This window comes from Rhipicephalus sanguineus, chromosome 8, assembly GCF_013339695.2.
Source record: "Rhipicephalus sanguineus isolate Rsan-2018 chromosome 8, BIME_Rsan_1.4, whole genome shotgun sequence".
NCBI lineage: Eukaryota > Metazoa > Arthropoda > Arachnida > Ixodida > Ixodidae > Rhipicephalus > Rhipicephalus sanguineus.
Genome location: NC_051183.1, coordinates 88,280,659 through 88,305,334, shown reverse-complemented (window position 1 = coordinate 88,305,334; position 24,676 = coordinate 88,280,659). Strand labels below are relative to the sequence as shown.

The following is a 24,676-nucleotide window of genomic DNA, read 5'->3' as shown; positions in this document are numbered from 1 at the left end:
CACCAGCGCCCCTATCGTCTGTCATCAGCGGAGCGTCGTGTCATTACAGAGCAAGTTGACGACATGCTACAGCGCGGAGTCATCAAGCCTTCTTGTAGTCCTTGGTCTTCCCCAGTTGTACTCGTCAAGAAGAAAGATGGTTCCATCCGATTCTGCGTGGACTACGGGCGCCTGAACAAAATTACGAGGAAAGATGTTTACCTTCTTCCCCGCATAGACGATGCCCTCGATTATCTCCAAGGCGCTGAATTCTTTTCTTCGCTAGACGGTGCACTGTACGGCATGGGTGAAGAAGCTGTTGTAGAACTTTAGACAAAAAAATCACAGCATATCCACGGAGTGAATGATGATGAGTGGGCGAAGCTGCGGAGGTTCATCGGTAAACCGTGAATCTTCCGTGAATTCTGCCCAACCGACGTGAGATCGGGCGCGTTTATACTAAAGGTTCGATGAGTTATGACGACTTGCAGCTCACTTTAATTTTACATGTACGCTGTGAATTTTATTGTTTAGAAAACTATTGCTTTAGAAAAATCTGGCATCTTTCGTTAAGCAGCTGGCGTCTTTTCGTTTTGCTTTAGAAACATCTGGCGTTCTTTCGTTTTGCTTTTACAAAACATCTGGCGTCTTTCTTTGGTTTATTTCATCAATCAACGGCGTTTTGAACAAAATTTTTATTGTTTAATCACGCACAGGAGAAATATGACCAGGCACTACCTTGGAGGTAAACAATGGCTGCTAATGGGAATGAGAGACAGAAGAAGTCGGCTTTTAGCTAACACTTACACTTCTACCTCTACTAACGTTTCCTACTGGAACAAGCCAATGGCTGCTAATGGGGAATGAGAGACAGAAGAATTCGGCTTTTAGTTAACGCGCACGCTGCGAATTTTTTATTGTTCAACAACGCACAGGAAAAATCTCCCACCGGCACCACCTTGGAGGTCAAAGCGTAAGACTTGTTACGGACGACGACTACTACTACTGCTGCTACTAATACGACGACGACGACTACGAGGGACGAACGGGTGCCGCCTTAAGGAGCTTCGCCCCTAAAACATGCGACCTCTGTCACTCAGTAGCTCCCGTGGTGCACCATGAGGAAGAACGAACCGATGCAAGATGAAGGTGGCAACGTTACGAGCACCAGCCGAACGTAGCGCTGCCGTTTCGGCGTATCTTGTCAGATGGTCGGCAGCTATGATCACCCACCGATTACCAGCAACAGAGCACGGAAGTGGGCGGTATAGGTTAATCCCAACACGGTCAACTTACCATTGACGCTGTTCCCTTGACTCAATTGGCCCATTCGGTCTGCCCCGGCGCAGGTGGATACGCACAGTTGGCGGCCCCATGGAGCGGGAACGTCCTCTGGAACGCGAGCGGCTCCTGGAACGGGATCGTGGAGTCTCGGAGCGTCCCCTCGAGAGTGACCTGCTCTGAGCTCGTTCCTTTACGGGCGACGCAGGTGACTTGACTCTCTGGCGCTCCCTCCTTCTGCAAACAATGTACGGCATACGAAATCGCTGCTTACATGACCTGTCCACTGTGAGATGAGGGCCCACACACAGGGCGCATTCTGGCGTTCACACATGGTCTTCGGTAGGGGATTCAATGCCTTATCCCCTGCAGATCGTGTTGTCGGGTGTCGCACAAACATCGGCCCGGTGTCCCAGTCTGCCGAAGGCGTGGCATACGTCCGTTTGTCTGCGGTAGATTGTTCAGCGATGCATGCTTTGTCCGCACACGACGCAGTTGGGTACCTTTAGGTCATCAAAGAGGACAACGACTGTAGTGGTGTTCCTGATGCGCTTGACCACCAGAGCCCTCGGATTCCTAGGGTGTGCAGTGGAGGGTTCGAGCCGAGGCGGCCGAGGAGGCAGACTGAAGACCGAGGGCCGCGGGCTTAAAACACAGGCTTCGAATCCCGAGCAGCAGTGCCCCCGTTCATAAGCAGTACACCCTTTATCTGTTATATCCTATAGAGGGCGCCTCATATTCGGTTTGGCACTCGCGCCCTCTACATCCTCCTTTTTTGAAAGCAACAGAAAGCAACCCCTCGCTCTCAGGTAAGTAACCTAATGGCGAATGTCTCATGACACGCACTTCAAGTTCAGCCGCACCGGTGGCCTAACACAACGTCCAGACCGAGTGTACACAACCTACACAGGCCGTCTTGAGGGAGTAGCTGGGGCAACCGGTGGCGATGAAACTGGTGGAGGAGTAAGTGCCCAGGGAGTTCGACTACTGCACACAGGCTCTGGGTGAGTTGGAGTCTGTGGCAGGCATTCGGATTCTTGTGTCCGTGGACTGGAGTTGCCGACGTCTAGACGCCCTGATGACGGAGACTGCTGCGGAACCAGATGTCTCCGGTTGCGGACGAGAGGACCTGCATCCGTCTAGACCACGTAGGAGCGTGGACGCTGCGCTTTGTCAAGAACAGTGCCAGCACAATCTGTGTCGCGAATCCACACTCATTCTCCCTCCTCCAGGGGCCGCAAATCTTATGCAGCATGTCTACAATCAAAATCTTGACGCCTGCGATGTCGTTGGGCAGTGTCATGCCAGTGGACGTCAGCAGCGTTAGGCGATTCAGGAGGCAACGCGGCCGTTGGGACTGGAAGGCGAGTCCTGAGGCTGCGCCCTATGAGCAGCTGAGCAGGGCTGTATCCGCTCACGCCAGCTGCATTGCGGTATGCCAAGAGTGCCAAAGGCCAGTCCGGAGACTTCTTGAAGAGTTCCTTAACCGTCCGCACCATACGCTCGACTTCCCCATTACACTGCGGGTACCTGGGACTGCTGCTGTCGTGGGAGAAGCCGTAGCTCTGTGAGAAAACGCGGAATTCTGCCGACGAAAATTGAGGCCCATTATCACTGACGAGGGTCTCTGAGATCCCATGACTTGCGAATACACTTTTGATGACGGAGGTCACCGCTGTAGACGCCGTCGAGCTACGAGATAGCACTTCTGGGTACCTCGAGTAGTGATCTACGGGGAGAATGTTGTCGGCTCCTTCGTGATGAAAGATGTCCACCCCGACTCGCTCCCAGGGACGGCTAGGCGTCGCAGTAGGGAACAGTGTCTCTGCTCGCTGGACCCACGTGGCGGCACAGTTGGGACAGTTCTCTACCATGGTCTTGACCTGGCTCCCTATGGTCGGCCACCAGACAGCTCCCCTGGCGATGACACGGCAGCGGTTAACTTCGAGGTGTCCGTCATGGATGAGGGAGAGGATGTGCTTCCGCAGAGAAGCGGACACCAGCAGGCGTCCACCGCAAAGGAGAAGGCCGTCACTGATACAGAATTCGGTCCGATGAGCCCAGAACTGAGCCATGCTGAGAGGCATATTCTCTTTCCGAGGCCACCCTTGCTGACAGTATGACTTCAGCTGTGCGCACTCCCCATCCGCAGCCTGGTGAGCTTGGATGTCGTCGAGGAGGACTGCAAATGTGGGTGGGATAGCACGGATTGCTTCTTGAACGTACAGCTTCACCTTGTCAACAGCTGAAGTCGCTGGCATCTGGACGACTGGATCTCTTGAGAGTGCATCAGCGGTGGCCATCTGTTTCGCAGGAACGACTTGACGTCAATTTGGTACTGGAGCAGGCGGATGCGGAAGAACTGGATTCGTGTTGGCATGAGATCGAGATCCGCAGCTCCTAGGAGCTTTACTAACGGCTTATGGTCGCTCTCCAGGGTGAAACGAATACCCTGAAGAAACTCGTCGAATCAGTTGCTGGCCCAAGTGGCAGCCAGTGCCTCTTTTTTCATCCGGCTGTGCCTCCATTTCGTTTCAGTCAGCGCTTGTGAGGCGTATGCAACTGGTCGATGCTCCCCTGATGGCTGGTCTTGAAGAACTGCGCCCATCCCGAAAGAACTGGCATCTGCGGAGATTGTCGTCAAGAGTGCAGGGTTATACCTTGCGAGTTAGATGTCTGAGGACAGCATGCTCTTGAGCTTTTCAAATGCTGAAGCTTGTGCTGGTCCCCATGTCCATGTTGCAAGCTTGTTCAGGAGACTTCTGATTGGCGCAGTCGTTTGAGAGAGGCCCCGGGATGAAGCAACCGACATTGTTAAGCATACCAAGAAAACGTTGGACACCATGAATGTCCTTAGGAGCAGGCATGCGCTGAATTGCGGCCACTTTTTCTGGATCCGGCGTGGTGCCATTGGCACCGACGACAACGCCAAGGAATCACACGCTGCACACGCCGAAAATGCACTTGGCAGCATTGAGAGTGACCCCCGCTTGTTGGAGGCGTGCGAGAATAGTCTGGAGGCGTTGGCCGTGTTCTTCTGTGGTGCGGCCAAACACAAGGATGCCGTCCATAAGGTTAACGGCACTGGCCAACCCTTCCAGCAGGCGAGACATCTGGCGCTGAAAGTATTCCGGGACTGATGATGTGCCGAGTGGGAGGCGGTAGTAGCAATACCTGCCAAACGGAGTGATGAAAGTCGTGTACTTCAGGGAGTCGCGTGCCAGGCGTACTTGGTGGAAGCCTGAAGTTGCGTCCAACTTCGAAAAAACGCGTGCATCACCGAGAAGTCCGAGGGTTTGGTCGACGGTCGGGAATATGTGGCGTTCACGCAGAACGACTTGGTTGAGTTTTGTCACATCAACGCACAGGCGGTAACCCCCGCTGGTTTCGGGAAGACGACAAGCCCCGCGCACCAGTCCGTCTGTTCGCCGACGCGCCGGATCACGCCTTCCTGCTCCATCGTGTCGAGCATCTTTTTGACTACGTCTCGTAGCGGTACAGGGATACGCCGGGCTCTTGTGAGGGCATACGCTACCGCGTCAGGCTTGATACGTATCGTGTACTCTTCCGAAAACGTGTCCAGACAGGTGAAAAGGGCTGGAGCGACTTCACGAGGTGGTGCGTCCGGCAGAGCTGATGTGAAGGCGCCGACAAACTTGACGACCCCAAGGGCAACGATAGCGGGATATCCCAGAAGTGGTCTTGTCTCGCAACGACGTCGAGGCGCTCGTTGACTTGTCTGCCTCTCCAAGACAGCGCCGCGTCAAAGGTGCCGAGAAGCTTCAGGGCTTGTTTCCCGGATCCATTTCCGCCGCGCGGCTTATCGAGGACAGCTGGGCAGCGACGGAGTGGAGCTCTACGGATCCGAGGCGCTTCCTTGAGCGACATATCGCCGCGAATTGGCCTCGCTTCTTGCAGTGGATACAGACCGATTTGGCTGCTGGACAGGCGGTGAAACTCGTGACCGCAAAACTGGCACTTCCCACTTAGGCTTAGGCCGATATTCGAAGCCTCGCCACCAATGTTGCTCGTGTACGAATAGTCGGGCCGGTCACGTGACGCAAAGTCGGCAAAGTTGCCAGAGTCCCGTCTGTTACGTCGTCCGCGTGCACGCTGTGCGGGCTTACGCGAAGTCGCCGCGTCCTTGTGAGCGGCCGTAGGCGGTTGCCCAGCGGTGAGGGACAGGCGTTGTTTTTCGCGTTCGGCGTCTTCGTGCTGACGAGCTTGCACGAGTGCGTCGTTCAGGGAAAGGCTGGGAATGCGGCGCAGCTTGTCTGAAAGGTGAGAATCCGCCAAACCCATGACGAAACGGTCAAAAACAAGACGCTCTTCAACGGCAGGTGACGGGTGGTTACACTTGCGTACCATGTTCCACAAGGCCGCGAAGAAAAGAAACTGTCGACAGCTTCACCTGGCTGTTGGGTTCGCTTATGAAACCGAAAGCTCTCGTACACCTCGTTTACGAGGTGAACGAAGTAGCTCGTGAGCCGCTGGGTGATTTCTGCGTAGGACTTAAACGCTTCTTCGTCGGATATAAGTGAACTGAGGCCGATGCGTGCACGGGGACCTATACAGTAGATGAAAGTCCTAACTCTAGTCTCGCCCGGGGCTGCGTGCATGCCGGTGTGCGAAGGCACAGTCCTCAAATTGCTGTAACCAGGGCAGCCACTCGCCGGCATCGTCGAAGGAGAACGAAGCCGGACTCCGAAGACTGGCGGCAGCGAGAGCAGGAACTGGATCGTCTTTGTTATCCATGTCAAGTGGCGGGAACCAGGCACCCCACTTCTGACACCATGTGGTGGGAGGGTTAGAGCCGAAGCGGCCGAAGAGGCGGTCTGAAGCCCGAGGGCCGCGGACTAAAAACACACGTGCCGCGTCCCCAGCGGAAGTGCCCCCGTTTATTGGCAGTACACCTTTTATCTACTACATCCTAGAGAGGACGCCTCATATTCGGTTTGGCAGTTAACGTGGAGCCTAACCGTGGGAAGTCGGAAACAGGAAATCGAGCATTGATTATTGTCTCATGACAGAAGGAATATATGACAAACTTACTGAGATGAGAATAGACGAGGAAGGCATTAACAGCTTGGGTGGTGATCATAAACGCATAATATTACAAATGGGATATAAAACTGAAAATAAGAACATAGAATCTAAGTTTGCAGCTTGTATTTAAATGACAAACAAATAACAAATATAGCCGCAAGAGTCGAGGAAAAAGTAGACGAACTACCAGGCAAAGACTGGAAGCATAATGAGCTGTCACATGTAATCACAAAAGAAATGGAAAGAGAAGAAATCTATTTGTTGGAAAGGAAAGAGAAAGCCAAATATTTGGTGGAACAAAGAAATATATATATATATATATATATATATATATATATATATATATATATATATATATATATATATATATATATATATATATATATATATATATATATATTCGCTGCATAGCGCATAGAAGGCACTGACGTTCCCAAGAAGCCTAGAGGAAAATGTCACTGGCGTAACGCATGACATTATAGGCAGAAGCATGTACGTAAATTTTCCTGGGGTAATTAGCTATAGCATACACCAGTATTAATCTTAACCGTTCGCTGAACTGTTTATAGACAGGTACCGCAGAAGTTAAACATTCATCCAGATAGCGTCTCGAGAAACTTGTGGCGACAGAGTATCACACGTTGCGGTCCAGCGTAACAATTCAATGTTATGTGGTGAAGCATACAAAGAACTAGATGGGGCCGCTGCCAAGGGACATGCATGCCTCCAGAAATCACGCTTTTTCTTTTTTTTTCGGGCGTCGGTTTCACGGAGCGTCGTTGAAAAGCCTTGTTTATCAGAAAAAAATAGACCAGTATTGGAAGACGTATTTATCGAATGGAAAGTCGTGAAAACATGTTTACGACATCTAAATTAGGACCTCCAGTTAGGACCTCCGAAATTCGTTTTTACCTATTCTTGCCTTTGGGGTAAGGAAGATTTCTTGTACTCAAATAAACTAACGCAAGAGTATAAGCACCTTCGTGTAATACTTCCTGATTATTTTATATTGTGGACTCTACATAAGAGGCTACGCCATCTCTCTCCAACCTTCGTATAATTTTACGGATTACTACGACAAGCAATGTGTATGCACGACTGAAGTGTATTACCCTACGTGGCACGCGCAAGTCTAAGAAGGAAAAAAAGGTGAATAACATATAAAGACAGCGTAACGCATGAAGTCACGCGCATTTACATGTACAAATGCAATAACCTGTCTCGCAAAGTGGAACAGTGTTGTCTTCAACAAATAGTTTGCCTCCAGGTACTCGGTGATCAACAACGGTCCAAATTGATGCACAGAAAGTGTCAACTGCTTGGTGAGAACGTTTCACAGAAGATCCAGCCTTTGAAGTTTGCGTGAAGTGCATCCCGCAGTATACAGCGTGACGCCAAAGTGGTACGATCATACATGCTTAATTATTTGTGGTTAATTCAATAATTTATATACCTATTTTATTTCACTACCTGCGTCCACCTAGAGTCATTACAGTAGGATATCATGAAGCAAGGAAATGCGCTAATTTAAATATAGTGAACAGGTGCGTTGAATGAACAAAATTCCACGATACGAAACAAAGCGTATAGCGAGTACAAATAACGCGTAATAACAAAACAAACATGAATAAAACGAAAGAACGCGTAGTTGAGAAATGGCTGTAGCCAACATTTAAAAACATAGAATTTTAGAGCGAACTGACCTCGTCAGACACCTTACATGTTCACTATATGGATGGTCCAAGCTTAAATGAAACGCTCTACGCGGATCATAGCCATGAAGTCACATAGGAGGTGTCACATGACTACCGAGCGACTGGTTGCTGCACTCGCCGACATGATCTGTGACAACTCTTGTTCAGCACTACCATCTATCGCCGCGGCAAGTGTTGGCGCCAGTACACTGGCTTTTATGCTTGGAGGAAAGGGTACATCGGCTCACAAATGTATTTCAGAAGTTGACGACTCGCGACAACGCTGACCTCCAACGTTAAGCGATAAGGTTCTGGTTTACATGAAAGGACAGATCAGACTCTAAGGGAATCTATAGACCCTCTACCGCAGTCGTGCTGGTACAACCGTCGCCCTATCGAGAACGGGCACGTCGCCGCACTAGGGCCAGTTTGTGGACAGACAAGGTGCACACCAGTGGTTAAAGGGAATACCCGGTAATATTTTCAACATTTGCCTGAACACGTGTAAACACAACGGTGATATTTACAAGAAAACTGGAGGGTAAATTTTTTATTCATCTTTTTTTTTTTCATGCATGCCAATTTAGCAGTAGATCTACCAATGAACGGCAGTCGTTGTTGCTTGATGTCGCATGGTACTGTGCATGGGACTTTCGAAGCTGCCTGCTGTGTACTTCTTGTGCAGTTTTTTCTGTGCTTTTAATTGCTCGAACCTATGCGTGGTTAATTAGACAGCTGTTAGCTATAGCCCCCTCTATGCAACACTGCGAACGGTTTCGGAGGCATTTTTAGCTTTTGGAGAACGACGTTTATCACCTCCGATGCGTTGTTTTCTCACTGCTATTTTACAACTGCCTGCGTTGGCGCCTTATGATCTATCTGCACTTGATAGAAAGATAGATAGATAACTTTATTGTACACCGAGGGAGGAGAGCCAGGTTTTACCCCGACGCCCCTGCGGGCCGCTCCCACGTTGGAACAGGCAGGCAGTACCTGCCTGCAGCATCGTGGGCCCCTTGGATTGCCCGAAGCTGACGGTGACGATCCGTACTTATGATGGCGGAATAAAACCCTTGTCTTGGGATGATTTGCGCCTTGAGTTCCTTGGGTATGTGGGGGCAGTCCCACATCATGTGCTCAAATGTACACACACATCCACAGTCCGGGCAGTCAGGAGATATATCCATATAAATAGATACATTAGCTGGGCAAGGGTAAACCCCTGTCTGTAGTAGTCTGAGCGTGACTTCTTGTCCTCTGGTAAGATACTTGATAGAAGCGCACACGTATTCGGTTGATTGACGGTGGTGATGGGTATGCAGTGGTTCGCGACAATCAGCACTTCATATTCAAGTCTTAACCGAACACGCGTTCAGACGTGGCTCTCGCGGATAAGAACAGCGTGATCTCTCCGAAAAACACGTTAGAAAGCAGCAACACACTCGTCGGTCAGGTGCTTGCGGATTTGTCCCTTAATGACAGCTTGTCCACACCTTTGATTTTGAGCGTTACAGAGCACCTTAGCGCAAGAAGGCGGTTTTAAAATGCCTATTCACCAATGCAAACATCGAAGGCAGTTGAGTTGGTTGTTTTATGCGAATGCTGCGCGTAACATTTCTGAAATGTAATGGAGATGATGGCAGTATATTTTAATAATTGATGAGCGCATACAAAAGCAAAAATTACACCATCTCCCACTCAACGGAACCATGTGGGGATGCGAAGCAGCGTTGGGGGCGCACACCAAGTTTCCGTTACGTTCACTCGGTGTTTCCGTTAGCGTTTGAGCTTTGTATTTAGTGTTTGTGTTATCATTACGTTGTGTTTGTGCGTTGCTTTCCGTTAGCGCCGAGTGAACGAATGGCGCCGACGTTGACGTTACAACTCATCTGAACGGCAGCGAAGCGAGAATGGCGGAAGCCGACCGAGCGCACGCGCTTATATACACATGAATTTGGGGAGGGAGAGGAGAGAGTGGGTTACAGGCTATATATGGCCCCGGCTGGCTCCATCACGTGGTAGGAGAGGCTGCGACGCGGCTGCAGCGCGGGGCAGGAGAGGAGAGAAGGCGACCGAACACCTGCGTAAAAGAGGAGAGTGGGAGAGGGCAGGCGCATGTGCAGTGGAGCGCGGACTCCACCACCACCACCGGACACAGCCCTGTGCAAAAGCGGCTTCACGTCTAAAATGACTGTTCTCGTACAAATACGCACGACGCAGCCAGGCGCTATTGCCAGGGATGCGAAACAGTGCAATGTGATGCGACGGTCACAGTTGCCAACGCGTTCTGTAGTCGACGCGGGATTTTGAAGAAGTGGTGCATTTTATATTAATGTTGTAAATCATTCCGCCTTTGCCTTATTGCTGCGAGTTGGCTGAGAATAACTGGGCAAGCGCTTTCTTCTAAGACCATTCGTTCTTAATTTTAGTACGATCGGACAACCCCTAGATCATCGATCACCGTTGAAGTTGTCTGGTAATCGTGATTGAAAGCAACTGCGGCGCACGCCTCCTTGTCTACTCGAAAGCTAAGCTGCTTGTCATTCCTGATATGGCGGGTTATCGCTAACGCAGCAACTCAACACCTTCTCGTCGAACACAGAAAAACACAGCTAGAGTGTACTAGAATAGGGGAGTGCTCGGAACGAGCTTCGAAAAGTGAAGCCCAAACAGGGTCAATCCGCTTGCAGCGCTGCGATCGGTAGTCTGCAATGTGTCGTTGTTTAAGAGTTGCGCGCGGCTCCGCCTAAATGGTGGAGGGCTAGAATGCCCGCTTCCTACTCAAAAGGCCCAGGTTCGAATCGCAGCTGTAGACGGTGGGTTTTTATTTTTAGTGTCACCTTTTATAGCTGTAGTGGTTTTCCTTTGTTTCTTAAAACTAGCTTCAGTTGCTACATGTTGGTTCCAAAAGTAACGCAAAATGTGAAGTAAAATAGAAGAAATTTGGCAGTGAGTGCAGTTATTTACAGCGCCACCGCCCGGGATTGAACAAAAACGTAAATTATAGCCTCAGAGATTTTCGCGAATATGAGACTCGAAACGAGATTTCACATTTTGCGTTACTTTTGAAACCAACATGTATCAACTGAAGCTAGTCTTATGAAACAAAGGATAACCAACACAGCTCTAAAATGTGACACTGAGAATAAAAACCTACCATCTACAGCTGCGATTCGAACCCGGGGCTTTTGAGTGAGAAGCGGACGTTCTACCCCTGCACCACTTCGACGGAGCCGCGCGCAACTCTTAAACGACGACACATTGCAGACTACCGATCGCAGCGCTGCAAGCGGATTGACCATGTCTGGGCTTCACTTTCTGTACATTGGTGCTGCGGCCGTTACGAGCACTCCCCTGTTCCAGTACACTCTAACACAGCCGTCGCGTCCCGTGGGGCCCCTAAATGGCGCCAGATACGTGACTCCGACGCTGCGCGCTGATGGTCACTGTTGGGCGTTCTTCGTTTATGGGCGCCACTTTTGTCGTAATGGGGGCGGTCTTCCTCAGGCATGACGACGTGGATGTGAATGTTCGCGATTTACGCCGGAAGTATATCGGGACATTTTTCCCTGTATTCGGCCGGTAGTTCAACCTCACCTCTTCTTCATCTGTTCTTTTAAGCTGCTCTCAAAGGGCGACAATGTTTTCAACCAGTTATTCAACGACAATGTGTTTGAGTCCATGTTAAAAACAGCTTGTCCAACTAGTCATCAAGGAACATCGCAAAAGCCATTCTAACGCACTGATTGCACCCCAAGTTCACAGCACCACAATTCTGCGACGTTTCTTCCCGTACGCCGCCTGGGGCTACGATGACCTTCCAACTGAAGTAGCAGTAATTCGCGAGTTCTCGCGCTTCAGAACTGCGGTTCAGGAAGAAGATTCATTGGCACCAAGATAAACACCCCCATAGATTGCGTACTGCGCACATTTTTGGAATGTGACGTTCGACCAATAACTAAATACATAAATTAATTAATAAACCTGAAAATGCTTCTTTTATTTCAAAGGAAGAAATGAATCCTCTTCATTCTAAGGTGTCGAGAGAAGGCTTCTTTTGCAAGCGCAGAAAGCGGTCTTCGCATTTTTTTAAACGGATAACTTCTAAATGTGAACCACATGATACCACGAATTTCCATCGCAGACTTTCGGTTCTGTTGCTGTAGCCTACCCGCATCAAAATAATTAGTCTGTCTATAGTTTGCCATCGCAGTTAAGAAAACTGAAAAGGCGTTCCTCGGATCATTTCCACAGAGGGCTGTACTACTTCCGCGATCACAAACCGATACAGAGAAAATTTGAGGTGGCATTCTGTCGCGTGAAATATCCACGTGCGCATATGTAGCTCTCGAACGTGAGCTAGTGTAAAGGCTAATCTCACGGAAACAACTGAGAAATGTTCATGAAGCGCGCTTAATGTCATACGCAGAACCTTTCGGTATACTTACATTTCCGTCAATCCTTCCATGACGTGGTTTGTGACTTTCAAAACAGTGATTGCATTTTTATTTTGATCTCCAAGAAGGAAATGGGTGAATGGCACTGGCATGTAATATATATTTTAGCGAGATGTAGTTATGTGCATTTTATGAAGACGCAGGGATAATAGCTGTGATGAGATGCAGGCAGCACTGCAGGTTGCCAACTGAACATCAAAACAATAGAAGTGTTGTCTGGACGTTTACTAGTGGGGAATTTTTTTTCCTGTTTACAAGTATGGCCAGAAAGGATGCCCTTGGTCTGATTTCGATTTGACTTGATGGCAATGATCAATGATCATCACTTTTTCACCAAGTGTTGATCTTGAGGCGTTCAATTATATATCTGGTACGGGGAGAAAAAAGACGCCAGGTCTGCGCTGAAACCGCAGCACAGTCACAGCGAAAGCTGGAACAGCGGCGTTTCTATAGCCCGATGTAAGCTCTCTTGGGGCTACAATACAAGTACACTAGAAAGGTACCCACTACGCCATAAATCACCATTTTTGTGAAGTTGGGAAGCACCTACTAAGCCATTATTTGGCATTCTACGGAGAAGCGAGGCACCAGCTACATGTCATTATGCAGGCATTATGTGCACTTTGTTGACGCGACGACTGATGACGATGAAGAATTATGGCTCAGCCCTTTGTAATGGGTTGGAAGCTTTAAACGGCCCACCAGTTATGTAATTTGCATTGGGTGACGCCCGGTCGCAATTTCCTTCTCCCGTCATACTGTATAACATACGTTGGCGTGGGAGAGAGACGGGGGGGGGGCGAAGAACTTTACTGCGACCCCGAGGAAATGGATCATGCGCTTATGGGCTTCCTTGGCAACCAATACAAGTGCACTTGCGAGGAACCCACTACGCTATAAATAATTGCAATTTTACTGAGACCCCGAGGAAATGGATCATGCGCTTATGGGCTTCCTTGGCAACCAATACAAGTGCACTTGCGAGGAACCCACTACGCTATAAATAATTGTAATTTTTGAGAAGTTGTGCAGCAGGCACTGTGCCATTTTTCGTCATTCTACGGGGAGTCGTGGTACCTGCTAAATGCATGTAAGGAATTATGCGCACTTTGTAGATGCTGTGCCTGATGACGACGAAGAATTATGGCAGAGCCTTGTAATGGGTTGGAAGCAAGGAGGTTCACACCTCCTTGGTTGGAAGCATTCAACAACCTACTCGTTGCGCAATTCGCATTGTGTGACGCCTGGTTACAGAATTCGCGTTGTGCGACGCTTGGTGCTTATTTTACTCTTCTACCACGTTATATTGCATATGCTAATGTGGTTCCTTCCCGACATGAAGCCTGTATAGGACCTTTTTGCAAAGCAGTTTGAAGCACCGGCATGGCTCAGAGGTTGAATACTGGGCTCCCACGCAGAGGGCCCAGATTCGAACCTCGTTCCATCCTGGAATTTTTTTCTTATTTAATTTTTTTTCTTATTTCGAGCGATACTGGTTACGGGCGGCGGCGGCGGCGGCGGCGGCGGACAACTACGGCGCCAAAAACGGCCGGTGAAATGATCTCAAACAGCTTTCGCTGTAAAAGTTTTGGCTATGGCATAGAAATGTAATGTTAGCGCAGTAAAGCACCCGTTCTCATTATTGTCGCCTGATATTTTCTCTCACGAAGTCGGAACGTCTAACCCTCTAATAGTGAAGACTTCCTTCCCATTTTTTTTCAAAGGAGAGAAACGTGGTCGTGCATGCTTTTTTCTTGCACATGAGGCTTTCTTTTGAAAATATTCATGTTCTACAGTGCTGTAGATTTCACGATTTAGTAGACTATGTCCAGCCAATAAGGCAGGATGATTAAGCCTGGTGGGCAAAAACGACGAGAGCGCAAAACAGCGCCACACTTCGCTATCGAAGAATCAGGACTGAGGTTTATAGCAAGCAAATAGATACAACTGTAGGAAACAGTGGAAGAAAGAGCTCAGGACAACAAGTCAACTCCAAAGCACCCAGCTGTACTATAAGACCGACGCCACTTATGGATAGAATACCCTGAACAAGCAATCATCCTGAATTCTGCGTCCACCATGAGAGGGTGAACCCACTACACCTAGGCCGTCTCTAAAAGATGTCGTCTTGCAAAGTAGCGGCGTGAAACCGTACTGCCTCCAACCTTTTCCATACTTGTATGTTTGGACTGCTTTTATATTCCACTTACCAGCAAGCGTATCTTTGTTCACTGCTTCGCGATGAGAAAATATTAGTTAACATGTGGTCGGAATAGTGCTATCGCATTCACAAGTGCTCGTGCGAATTTTCAGAAGATCGACAGACACAATTCTTGTCAGAATTCCTTCATTTGCAAGTGTATTTCCTGCGATAGACGCCTTTGCTGATTCTTTTAATCTACGTTATTTGGAACGCAGCGTGGTCTACGTATAAGAAACATAAAAAGGTACCTTTTCTTTAAAGAAAACATATGCATTTCTCGTAGGGCAAAGCGATGCTGCTGTAAAATTCCGTACTGATATCTCCGAAATAAAGACGTCATCATTGACGACAAACTTCTGCCTCCTCAGGGGTTCTCCACCTGGACGAGCGGCTTTCTGGTGCACTTGCTGCTCGGCAATTGTACTTGCTAGATCATTCAAATAGTTGATCGATCGTTCGATAAATTCAGTTGATATGTCTTTTATGGTGGAGCGTAATGGCATTGGTCGGAGAACACGAATTACAAAATAAAAACGCTGATTAAGTAGGGAAATAGACAGCGGTGCTGAAATATGCCTGCGCCTTTCTCTCCATAGAGTTTTCTTTACTTCTTACTCGAATACTTGCATGAATTTAAGAATATACGGAGGTGCCTGCAGACAGACCGTATCTTGTTACTGACAGCATGCTGACGTTGGGGCTACTATTGAAGCTGGTCATTCAATGAGTGCTGATTGAGGTGGTAGAAAGACCATCAATCTTCCTCAAAGGCAACTGTGATAAATTTGTTTAAGGAGCACTATTATCCTTCTGAGGTGGCGCAAAAATTCGACGATAGACAGGCTTTGCTGCAGCAACGGAAGAAAGTAAAAACAATGAATGAATTACCGCCATCGTGTCGATATCAAGAGGCACGTCAGCCGCTCCATTATATGGGTAACATTTAGCGTGTGCAAGAATATAAGGGCGCACAATCCGGTTGGAGGGTTGATTACAGATGTATTCACTATGGGAAACACGGCAGAGGCTTAGGCTCTGCAGTCAAAGGGTTTCTCACAGTAATACCAGATTACCGACGGCCGACGCTCAGTTCGTCGCTATCAGTGTGCAGCATGAATTCCTTCTACATTCACATTTCATTTCTCGGGCACATGTTCGCTCATATAAGTAGCTGCGTAGTCCCCAGTCTCACCACAGCCTTCCTAACCATTACACAACGTGACAATACTGCATATCTAGATCTAAATTTAATCTAACAAAAGGTGATAAAGTATGCGGTATTCGCGGGGCTGGACACAGAAATCAACCCCCCTCCCCACCCCAAATTAACGCATCTGTGGTGATGAACAATATGCTGCGGCTATGACTATACTGAACGATGGTGCGGGTAACACTGTGTCTTCCAATATGCGTGTGCAATATTAGGCTGCCAGGTACCTCGCAAGTACCACAAAGTGCAAGATGGGGTTCCTATGACACGAACAAACGGAGGTACAATCGCGATGCAGTGGAAAGTACCAGGTAAATGTGTTTATATAAAGTAATGTAGGTTATTGTGGGTCATTCGACCCACTTTTCATGCACATAAAAAAAGACACGCTGGACAGTGACAATACGCTTATTTCTCTACTAACGATTGCGCTAGTGATGAAAGTGTTATGCATATCGTTTGACTGAGAAGGAAGCAGACTGCTTGTGGAAAACATGCTAATGCAAACAAGGCGAGTACAGGGCAGCACTTCGTGCAATTTGTTCAACGTAAAAGCTTTGCAGCAACCTTTGAAATGAAATTGTAAAATGAGTTACTTGGCCATATCTGCTTCAGTTGCCGCATGAATGAATGAAACTGCATTTAAAACTGTTCCGGCAAGTTTGCTTCGGGCAAGGCGGGAGGAAGAAACAATTAACCCCTGCCCCCCACCACCCTCCGCCGATTACGATGGCACTGCATGTGCCTAAGTAACGGCTCGAAGTCTATAGACACGCGAGAGATGTTTGGCTTGCAGGACGGTCCGAAGCTGGTCGGCCAGCTCGTCGCTCGTGAGTACCACCTGCCAGCGGCTGTGACGCCGACGGCGGTTATTCGCAGCAGCGACTGCAGCCGCGGCGGCAGCCGACCCTTTACTTGGCGAGGCAGGGGCGCAGCCAGGGGCATCTGAAGTGGGGGTCGGGCAGGCAGATGGAATCGACTGTCAGTTTGAGCTCTGCATGCCATGGCAAAACAATTTCGGGGGGGGGGGGGGGCACGGGCCCGGTGTGCCCACCCCCCCTGGCTACGCCCCTACGGCGAGGTGGCAGTTATGACGATTCAGATCGGAGTTTGTCCCAGTCTAACGTGCGTCGCAAAATACGAAATTTTTCTTCAAGCTTGAGTTTTGCCGAATCTTCCTCCGGTCTACAATGCGCAATGAGAGCTTTTCGAACTTGGGAGCATCAAGTGACCGGGAGATAAAGCTATTAAAAATGCTAAAGGTACCGCTTCGAAAGGCTAACTGGGAGAGCAATGTAGAGAAATATTCATTTTAAGGGATAAAAACGTTGAACTATGTAATATTTTTCGTACAAATTCGATAATAATGAATGATTACGCGCTATGTGCATAGAAAAAAGTTACTACTCAGTGTTAAGTGATGCAGATTTGACATTACACTTATCACTTTTAGTTTTGCGATATGCCGAACCAAAAGCCGCGGAGCGAAAACGCCTTAAGGGCCCTGAGACACACTTGAGATGCAGACGTTACTCCGTTAGACATGTTTCTCATGTTCACCTTCAGCGCCTAGTTCCACTGTTTCCGTTAGAGTACTTTTGTCCACACAGCTACGCATTTTTCTTCGAAGGCCCACATTTTCACCCCGCTGGTTTGTGCATTCGTTTTCAAAAGTGACGTGACACATATTGCCATAGAAGTGCGCTGAGTTCCCCTTCATGGGGGCGAAGGTCCGTTGCAGCGCCCCCCCCCCTCCCATTTATGTCAATGTATGGCGCTGACCTTGCGCCCCTCCCCCGTGTCGGGGCACCCCCCTCCCTATTATGTGAATGTGTGGGGTGACTTTGCCTCCCCCCTCTTAGCTGAATAGGAGGAGGCGCCTCGCCCCTGCCTTCCTCCCCCCTTCCCGTGCGTACGCCTATGCTGGACACGGCTAGTGCGAAGCTGCCATACTAGGGAACGGGAAATGCAACGGCGGCTGCGAGGAGAGCCCGATGCGAGGAGAGCCCGAGGAGAGCCCTAAGCCGACGACGACATGTCCGTATCATATCATATCAGAGTTGTAAAAGCTCGGTTCTGGCCTTTGGTCATGCGGGTCGTGACTAACCTAGCTAAAGCCTAGCAGCAACCGAGAAGCAATCAGCTTACCCTTCAGAATCATCAAGTTTCACAGTTTCAAGCCTTGTGCGACCTATTGCAAGATTCGTCAATTTTTTTTTACCTTTCCGAATACATATTAACCGACTGGCTCTGGGTTTGACCAGTGTATGGTCGTCGCCGATGGATCACGTGGCGTCCTGTCCACGGCGAACGGGACGAACGTAGATTTCTTCAGTCAGCGTAGGCAAGTGAGTCGGCGATGTCGCGTGGCGATTGATCACGCTATGGACGTGGTACGTTTGCGGCGTAGCCACGTAGTCCCATCTGACGGTACTGGCAGCGGCGGTAGGTGTGTCCGGCTTCCACGCAGTAGTAGCAGAGTGGAACGACTGTTAGGGGTGCTCCAAAGGTCGGTTGTCCATGGCGCTTAGCGCAGGCCAGCAGGCGGACGGTATAGCGTCGGTAACAGTGCCAGTGTCTGTTGAAGATATTAGCGTGGTGCTGCACATTGACGTGGGCGCTGAGAGTGTGTGCTTCGGCAGAATACAGCAGACTACAGCAGCGTAGTTCATCGCCTATGCCTCAGGCTGCGCTGGTTCAAGTGTTACTATGATACTATACATGACTATTAATGAGAACTAACAGAGAATAATGGCAAAGAAAGTATAGGGGAAGTTATTCGTTGTCATTAAGATGAAGTGTGAAGGAAGCAAAGCGGACGAAAAGACAACTTTCCGCCGGCAGGGACCGAACCTGCGAGTCTAACAAACTCAGATTTGCAGCGTCGAGAAAACGCTGATTGACACGTCTTAACATGACATGTCTACTCGTCCATGCCTAAGTAACCATCATCAAACGCGTTCGACTATTCATTGAATAGAGCTCATTTAAAATAGGAGTGACAAGGCAGTCCTAACCGCCATGTATATACAAGTGTGCGTAAAATTCAGTCCAGGAAAATATGATTGGCGCCCTATCCTGGCAAGGCTGAGAGTGATTGTTGTCTCTTTGCCGCAAAGGCGGCTGCATTTCGATGGGTGTGAAATACACACAACACTCGTTCGCTTAGATCTAGGTGGGCAATAAGGAATTCCAGGTGGTTCCATTTATTCCGAACCCTCCCACTATGACCTGTCTCATAATCGCACCGTTATTTTAGCTCGTAAAACAAAATCAATAATATTATTTCTTTGCTTTCTTCTTTTATATCAGGCCATTATTAAAACACTTCCCCTGTGTAAATGTGCTGGGTCGAAACATTTTTCTAACATCAAGTTGTCGGCCACCCGGCCAAGTGTTGGCAACGGGTCCCCGGACGTTTCTGACACTGCGAGAACTACTATAAATTATGACAAGGTCCAACTACTGACGTGAAAATATATAGTACTGATTCGGGATTGCTAAACGAAATCGGCGATATCATCGGAATTCGTACGCATGCTGTTCCTCGGCGTCGCCGATTACAGGTAAATACGCATGGAAATTCACAGTGTAGCCTCCATGAAATGCTTCAAGAGGCACTGACCTGCGTGTCGCGCCTTTATAAGGGCATAAATGTTGATAGCACCGCACAGCTACAACCTAGGGATGGTCGATTAAACTTTTTCGTCAATTAATCGTTAATCGATTTAGCCTTGAATTGATCAATTGCTTTCGGTGGAATTTTTTAATCGAATAATCGATTAATTGAAATGTTTAATGGGTGCTTTAAAACCGATATCTCATTGTTTGAGAGGCATCTTGTTTAATATGGGCCCAAATCTTTTTATTAGACGCGTTGACGATCCAAAATTCCCACTTTCGAAAGTGTCGACAACGGGCCCCTTTGTCCACTATGCGAAAATTCACACTTTCGCGCACTGGACACAAGGGGCCCGTCGTCGTTGGTTGATGTCGCGGGCTCAAGAATCTGCGGCCATCATCCCTGGACTATTCGGCAGCAGGTCGTATTTTCTCGAAGCCTGCCTACTCGAGCTCATCGAAACCGGAGGCACGTTCGTGGACCACTGCCACAAACGAGCGCCTTATACAGAGCGCGCGTCCGCTTCCAAACGGCAGCGGGAGACAGAACGGCGCGAGCCGCGCGCCCAAGAAGCGCGAAAGACGAAAAAACAAGCATCAAAAGACGCCGGCGCGTCGCATCCTCCTCGCCCACTGGAGCCAGACGCAGACAACGCGATCAAATGCCCGGCAAAACCTCGATGTTTCTAGGAGGGAGGGGGTGACGCATCGTCGATGATGCCGCCGCGATTCGAACCTACGAGAAAGCTTTCGCCATTTCTCTAGCCTTAGCTGTACTACGCGCCGGAGAATCCTCCCGGCGCTTCTAGAAACCGGGGGAGAAGGTGTGACGCTATGAATGAGAGACGGGCCGTGGCTCATACGCCATACTTTTATTCCATTCACGCGCACTTCTTCATCCTCGCCTTCTCCTACCATGGCTTCATACGTCACATGATTCCCCCTCCCCCAGAAAGAAGGCGTGAGTTACAACAAAAAAATGAAAGAGGGGAGTCTTATACGAGAAAACAGGCCAATAGTTTCATAATCCAGGGGAGTTCCGTAACCTCGCAAGAACTTCAGGGGAGAGTGCAGCAGTCCGGTGACATCGAGAACATCTCTGGTGGGCGAGGCTGGCTGTTGCGTCCTGGACAACATTCCCATGCCCTGCGCATGCGCACTGATGAAGACACGGGTCGCAGATATGTCAGGGCTGAATGATACTGGAACACCTTGTTGAATCGAATGTCAGTATGCCGTAGCCGTCGGGGTGTTTGTCGTGGCTGATACAAACTCGTGGCTTCCACTTTGCGTCCGCGTTGACCGAGGCTGATGGCGCCATGTCCGACTTGTTGCGGAGTATAAGGGGTGATTTCGCTTCGTTCTGGGCGTTTCTTGCGGTGTTGCCGTAATTGTAAGCGTAGGCGAAGTCCTGACCTCTGGTGCAGAAGGCGTCTCTGGCGACGTTTCTTGATGCGATGATGTGTTACATCTTGAATGTGCCTTCGATTTAGACACCTTGTTTTCTGATGTCCTTGGAGCCGTGAGTGCGTTTCCGTTGAAGTTTTCGTTCGTCGTTGCCTTGGTTGGAGTCTCTTTTGGTGTCGCTTACGTTTGTTGACTTGCTTCTGCTGGCCTTGCTGATGGTGCTGTAGAAATCTCGGATGGGCTGCATCGTTGAATGAGCATACACTGTTTGTAGTCGCAGCATAATTTACTGGTGGGATGTAAGCGTGCTCCGTGTCAATAAAAGTAGCAGCCGCCTTTCCGTTTTTATCGTTCAAACTTGTATTGAATAGCGACTCCATGTGCTTCGACTTTCGGTTGGGTCAACACCTGACGACGACATCGCAACAAACATGGTTTGAGCTGGCTCTGATTCCGAGTGTTTGTCTCTTTGTGGAACAATTGAGCTGAAGACATCTGACGAAAGACTCTGTTCGGGAAGGTCGCGACATGGTTTGGTATTGTACGGATTCACCAGCTCGTCCAGAGAGAGTGTAACGATCTTTTGAGGCGTGACGTCAGGTTCATCGGCAATATTGACGTCAGGTCATGCGAAGTCACATTCTGGGCCTTGTATGCGACACGAGGTGTCGAGTGCATCTGGGGCTTCAGTAATGACTTGAACTTTGTACCGCAGTGAAGAGGTAAGCGTTGGCGATTTTAGCGCGGATGGCAAACCAGGTGGAAGTTTGGATCTTGTAGGAAAACGGCCGGGATGTCTTTCCGTAAGCAGATGGCTGATTTCGTCTTAGGGGAGTTGTAAATTCATGCTCTGTGCTCGAATGCGCGAAGGCTGCTTGTGACTGTCACGACTGAGTTCGAATGTATCAAGATGGCGGGTTATAATCGAGTCTTCATTATATTCTTTAAATCGGACGATCATTTCCTCTTTGATTTTTTCTCATGATTCGTTGTTTTCAAATGTGTGTGTGAGGTAAAATCGGAATGCCTCACCGGTGACGTAGTTATTGAAGTAGTCATTGAAATCATTGAAGATAGAAGCGTGCGACGGCGACCAGGAGAGAGTTGAGAAGGCAGTGAAGGAGTGAGCGAGTCATTCGGCCCGGTGATGGTGAAGTAAGCTGAGTGTGGCTCCGCTAGCCAAAGAAGACGTGTTTATGATGGTGTGCGGTCCGTCGATCGTCGATCTGGAAACATTGGATGACGACGCCGTGTGAGCCGTGACCAGTTGCGACGACGGTTGAGCTACGACGATCAACGCTGGAGCTGGCGTGAGTGTTTCCTAGAAGAGAAGCATTCGATTACCGTCCAAGAATTGTGGAATGGATACGCCATTGAATATTCTGGACTTTAACTGTCCTTGAATAGTTGTAATGCATGCGATTCCATTTGTAGCGTGTGATCTGTTTGTTTAGCTCCCGTTGTGTAAACAGCATTTGAGTTATATTGTGAAGTTGTAACTGGTACCAGCCGAGTGTGCATGAGTTTGTGTTATTTGTATTGCCTTAACTGAGAATATATTTCGTTTTCGTTTGTGTTATCCCCTCTCGGCTCTGACTCGGTCTTTGGACCACAACCGGCGTTCGCTGGCGCACCAAAGGACCAACTCTAAATTGTCCGCGCTTTCGTGGTGCGTTTTCGAAGGGCCGTGACGCCAGCCCTTAGAATCCGCCCGGTGATTGCCAACCCGATTAATGGGATTAGTGACAACCACACTGGTTGGAAAGTCGCACTTGAAACATGCAGTGTGGCGGAGCGTGAGGAAATCCCGAGAAAGGTAAAAGAGAGACGAGGAGAAATTAGATAAGACGCTCGCCCTAGTAAGCAGGGCATCTTTTCTCGGTTTGTCCGTTAGATATTGTGGAAGCCCTACATAATACTATAATTGCGGACTGACGCGATCTTTTTCTTGAGGTCACCTATGCAGAGATTACACAGAAATATACTGGCCTCAAACAGACCATCCGTACAGGCAACTGCGGGAAATGGAAGGGAAGAAGATTACTTTTAGGGGCTCGTTTTTCTTTGCTAGACACATTAATTAGAATTAACAGACAATATTGCGAAGTAATGTATAGGGAATGTTAAGGGTGTAGACAAAGAAAACGAGCCCCTAAAAATTACCTTCTTTCCTTCATTCATAGCGAGGGTCTTGTTCTGGCAGACTTGGTGCCTTCAGGTAGTATGCGAGGGATTATTGGTCAGCTGCCAGCTCGTAAAAAAAGGTCACTCGCTACGCGACGCCAAAAGGCAGAAGAAGAGTGTGCCACACTCGCCGCCATTAAAGTCCCTAGATCTTTCCCTGTTCCTTCTTAAGTAACGAACCCCATTGAAGCACCGCCGACGACTCTTATTGGCTAACGCTCGTTTTTAGTAGCCATGTTTTTCCTAACGCTTTTTCAGCAGCCGGTAAAACGCTTCTCCCGTTCACTGATGACAGGGGGTTGACGGGAGGAGAAAGGCGCGCCGCGTTAGCATATTGTCCGCTGAAAGATGCGTGGCTAATGTACTTAGACGCAGATGGCGTTGCAAATCTTCCAAGTTAGGAAGAAAATGGCGTCGGACGCAAGCTGTGCGTGAGAGAGGGCCGGGAAAGGAGGCAGTTATCGGTAGTGAAGTAAAAAGGCAAAATCTAGGGACTTTAGCCGCCATGGCTTTGATCGGCGCTGACTAACACTCCTAGGTTTAAATGCACATGTGTACCCTATGAAGTGGACGGGGAAATGACTGTCGCCGTAGCTCAGTGGTAGAGCATCGGACGCGTTATTCGAAGGTCTCAAGTTCGATCCCTGCCGGCGGCAAGTTATCTTTTCGTCCACTTTACTTTCTTCACATTGATATCCCCCAATTATTACAAATAACATCCTCTATACTTCCCTTGGCATTATTTTCTGTTAGTTCTAATTAATATTGCGAAAAATAGAGTGACATGACTTTCCGCCTCCCGGCTAGAAAAACAGCAGCTGCGCCAGTATACTCCGCAGCATAGGTCGGAAAACTCAATCATGAGTCGACTCAGTCAGACTCAGATGGAGCCATGAGTCTGAGTCTGAGTGAGTCCACATGAGTAATATTTTGGTGAGCTTCAGTCCGCGTGAGTCCGGTTGAGAAAGATCTTAGTGAATCTGAGTCCGAGTGAGTGCGGTAGCGGAAAATTTTGGCGAGTCTGAGTCCGAGTGATCCCTAAGCGCAAAATATATTTCTTGAGTGTGTCTGAGTGAGCTCCACACTGTTTTGCCGACCTATTGTTCTATGTACACAACTTCAGCGTCACTAGCACCCTTATGTCGGCTCACGCTTATACTCCCGCTGACTCACACTTCAAAGCACTAGCGTTCATACACCAGCTCTATATTTGTTAATCAGAGGCGTGAGTTACGTGGAGGGGGGGAGGGGGTATGGGGCAGGTTGACTTCCGCCCGCAAACTCTTTCACAGGAAGTTCTTGATCAAAAATATCTCGTGTGAGTCACCTCTTTCAATAAGAATGTCCATACTGGATTGCCACCACTCATAACTCATATTTGAAGGTACGAGATTAAAAGGCGCCAAGTCGAGCGCCAATTTTGCGAGATATTGGTGTTAAAGAGCAGTGACACCCTGATAGATGAAGCCAATTATACGCTAACGGACTCATGAGTCGACTCACACAGACTCGGATAGAGCCGTGAATGTGAGTCTGAGTGAGTCTGGCTGAGCAAAATGTTGGTGAGTGTGACTCCGAGTGAGTCCGGCTAAGA

General features: G+C 48.8%; 2 protein-coding genes and 1 pseudogene across 2 annotated transcripts in view; 2 read left to right on the top strand and 1 right to left on the bottom strand.

The window, feature by feature from the left end:
* Window positions 1–24,676, top strand: part of LOC119402891 (uncharacterized) — a 363,615-nt gene that overhangs the window by 50,570 nt on the left and 288,369 nt on the right. The window lies entirely within an intron of this gene.
* On the bottom strand, window positions 2,114–2,759 carry LOC125759569 (uncharacterized; annotated as a pseudogene).
* The window catches only part of LOC119402888 (uncharacterized), a 40,492-nt gene continuing 24,214 nt past the window's right edge, over window positions 8,399–24,676 (top strand). The window contains exon 1 of the mRNA XM_049418541.1: window positions 8,399–8,541. The gene's annotated coding sequence lies outside the window, so the exon portion shown is untranslated. The remainder of the gene's footprint in view (window positions 8,542–24,676) is intronic.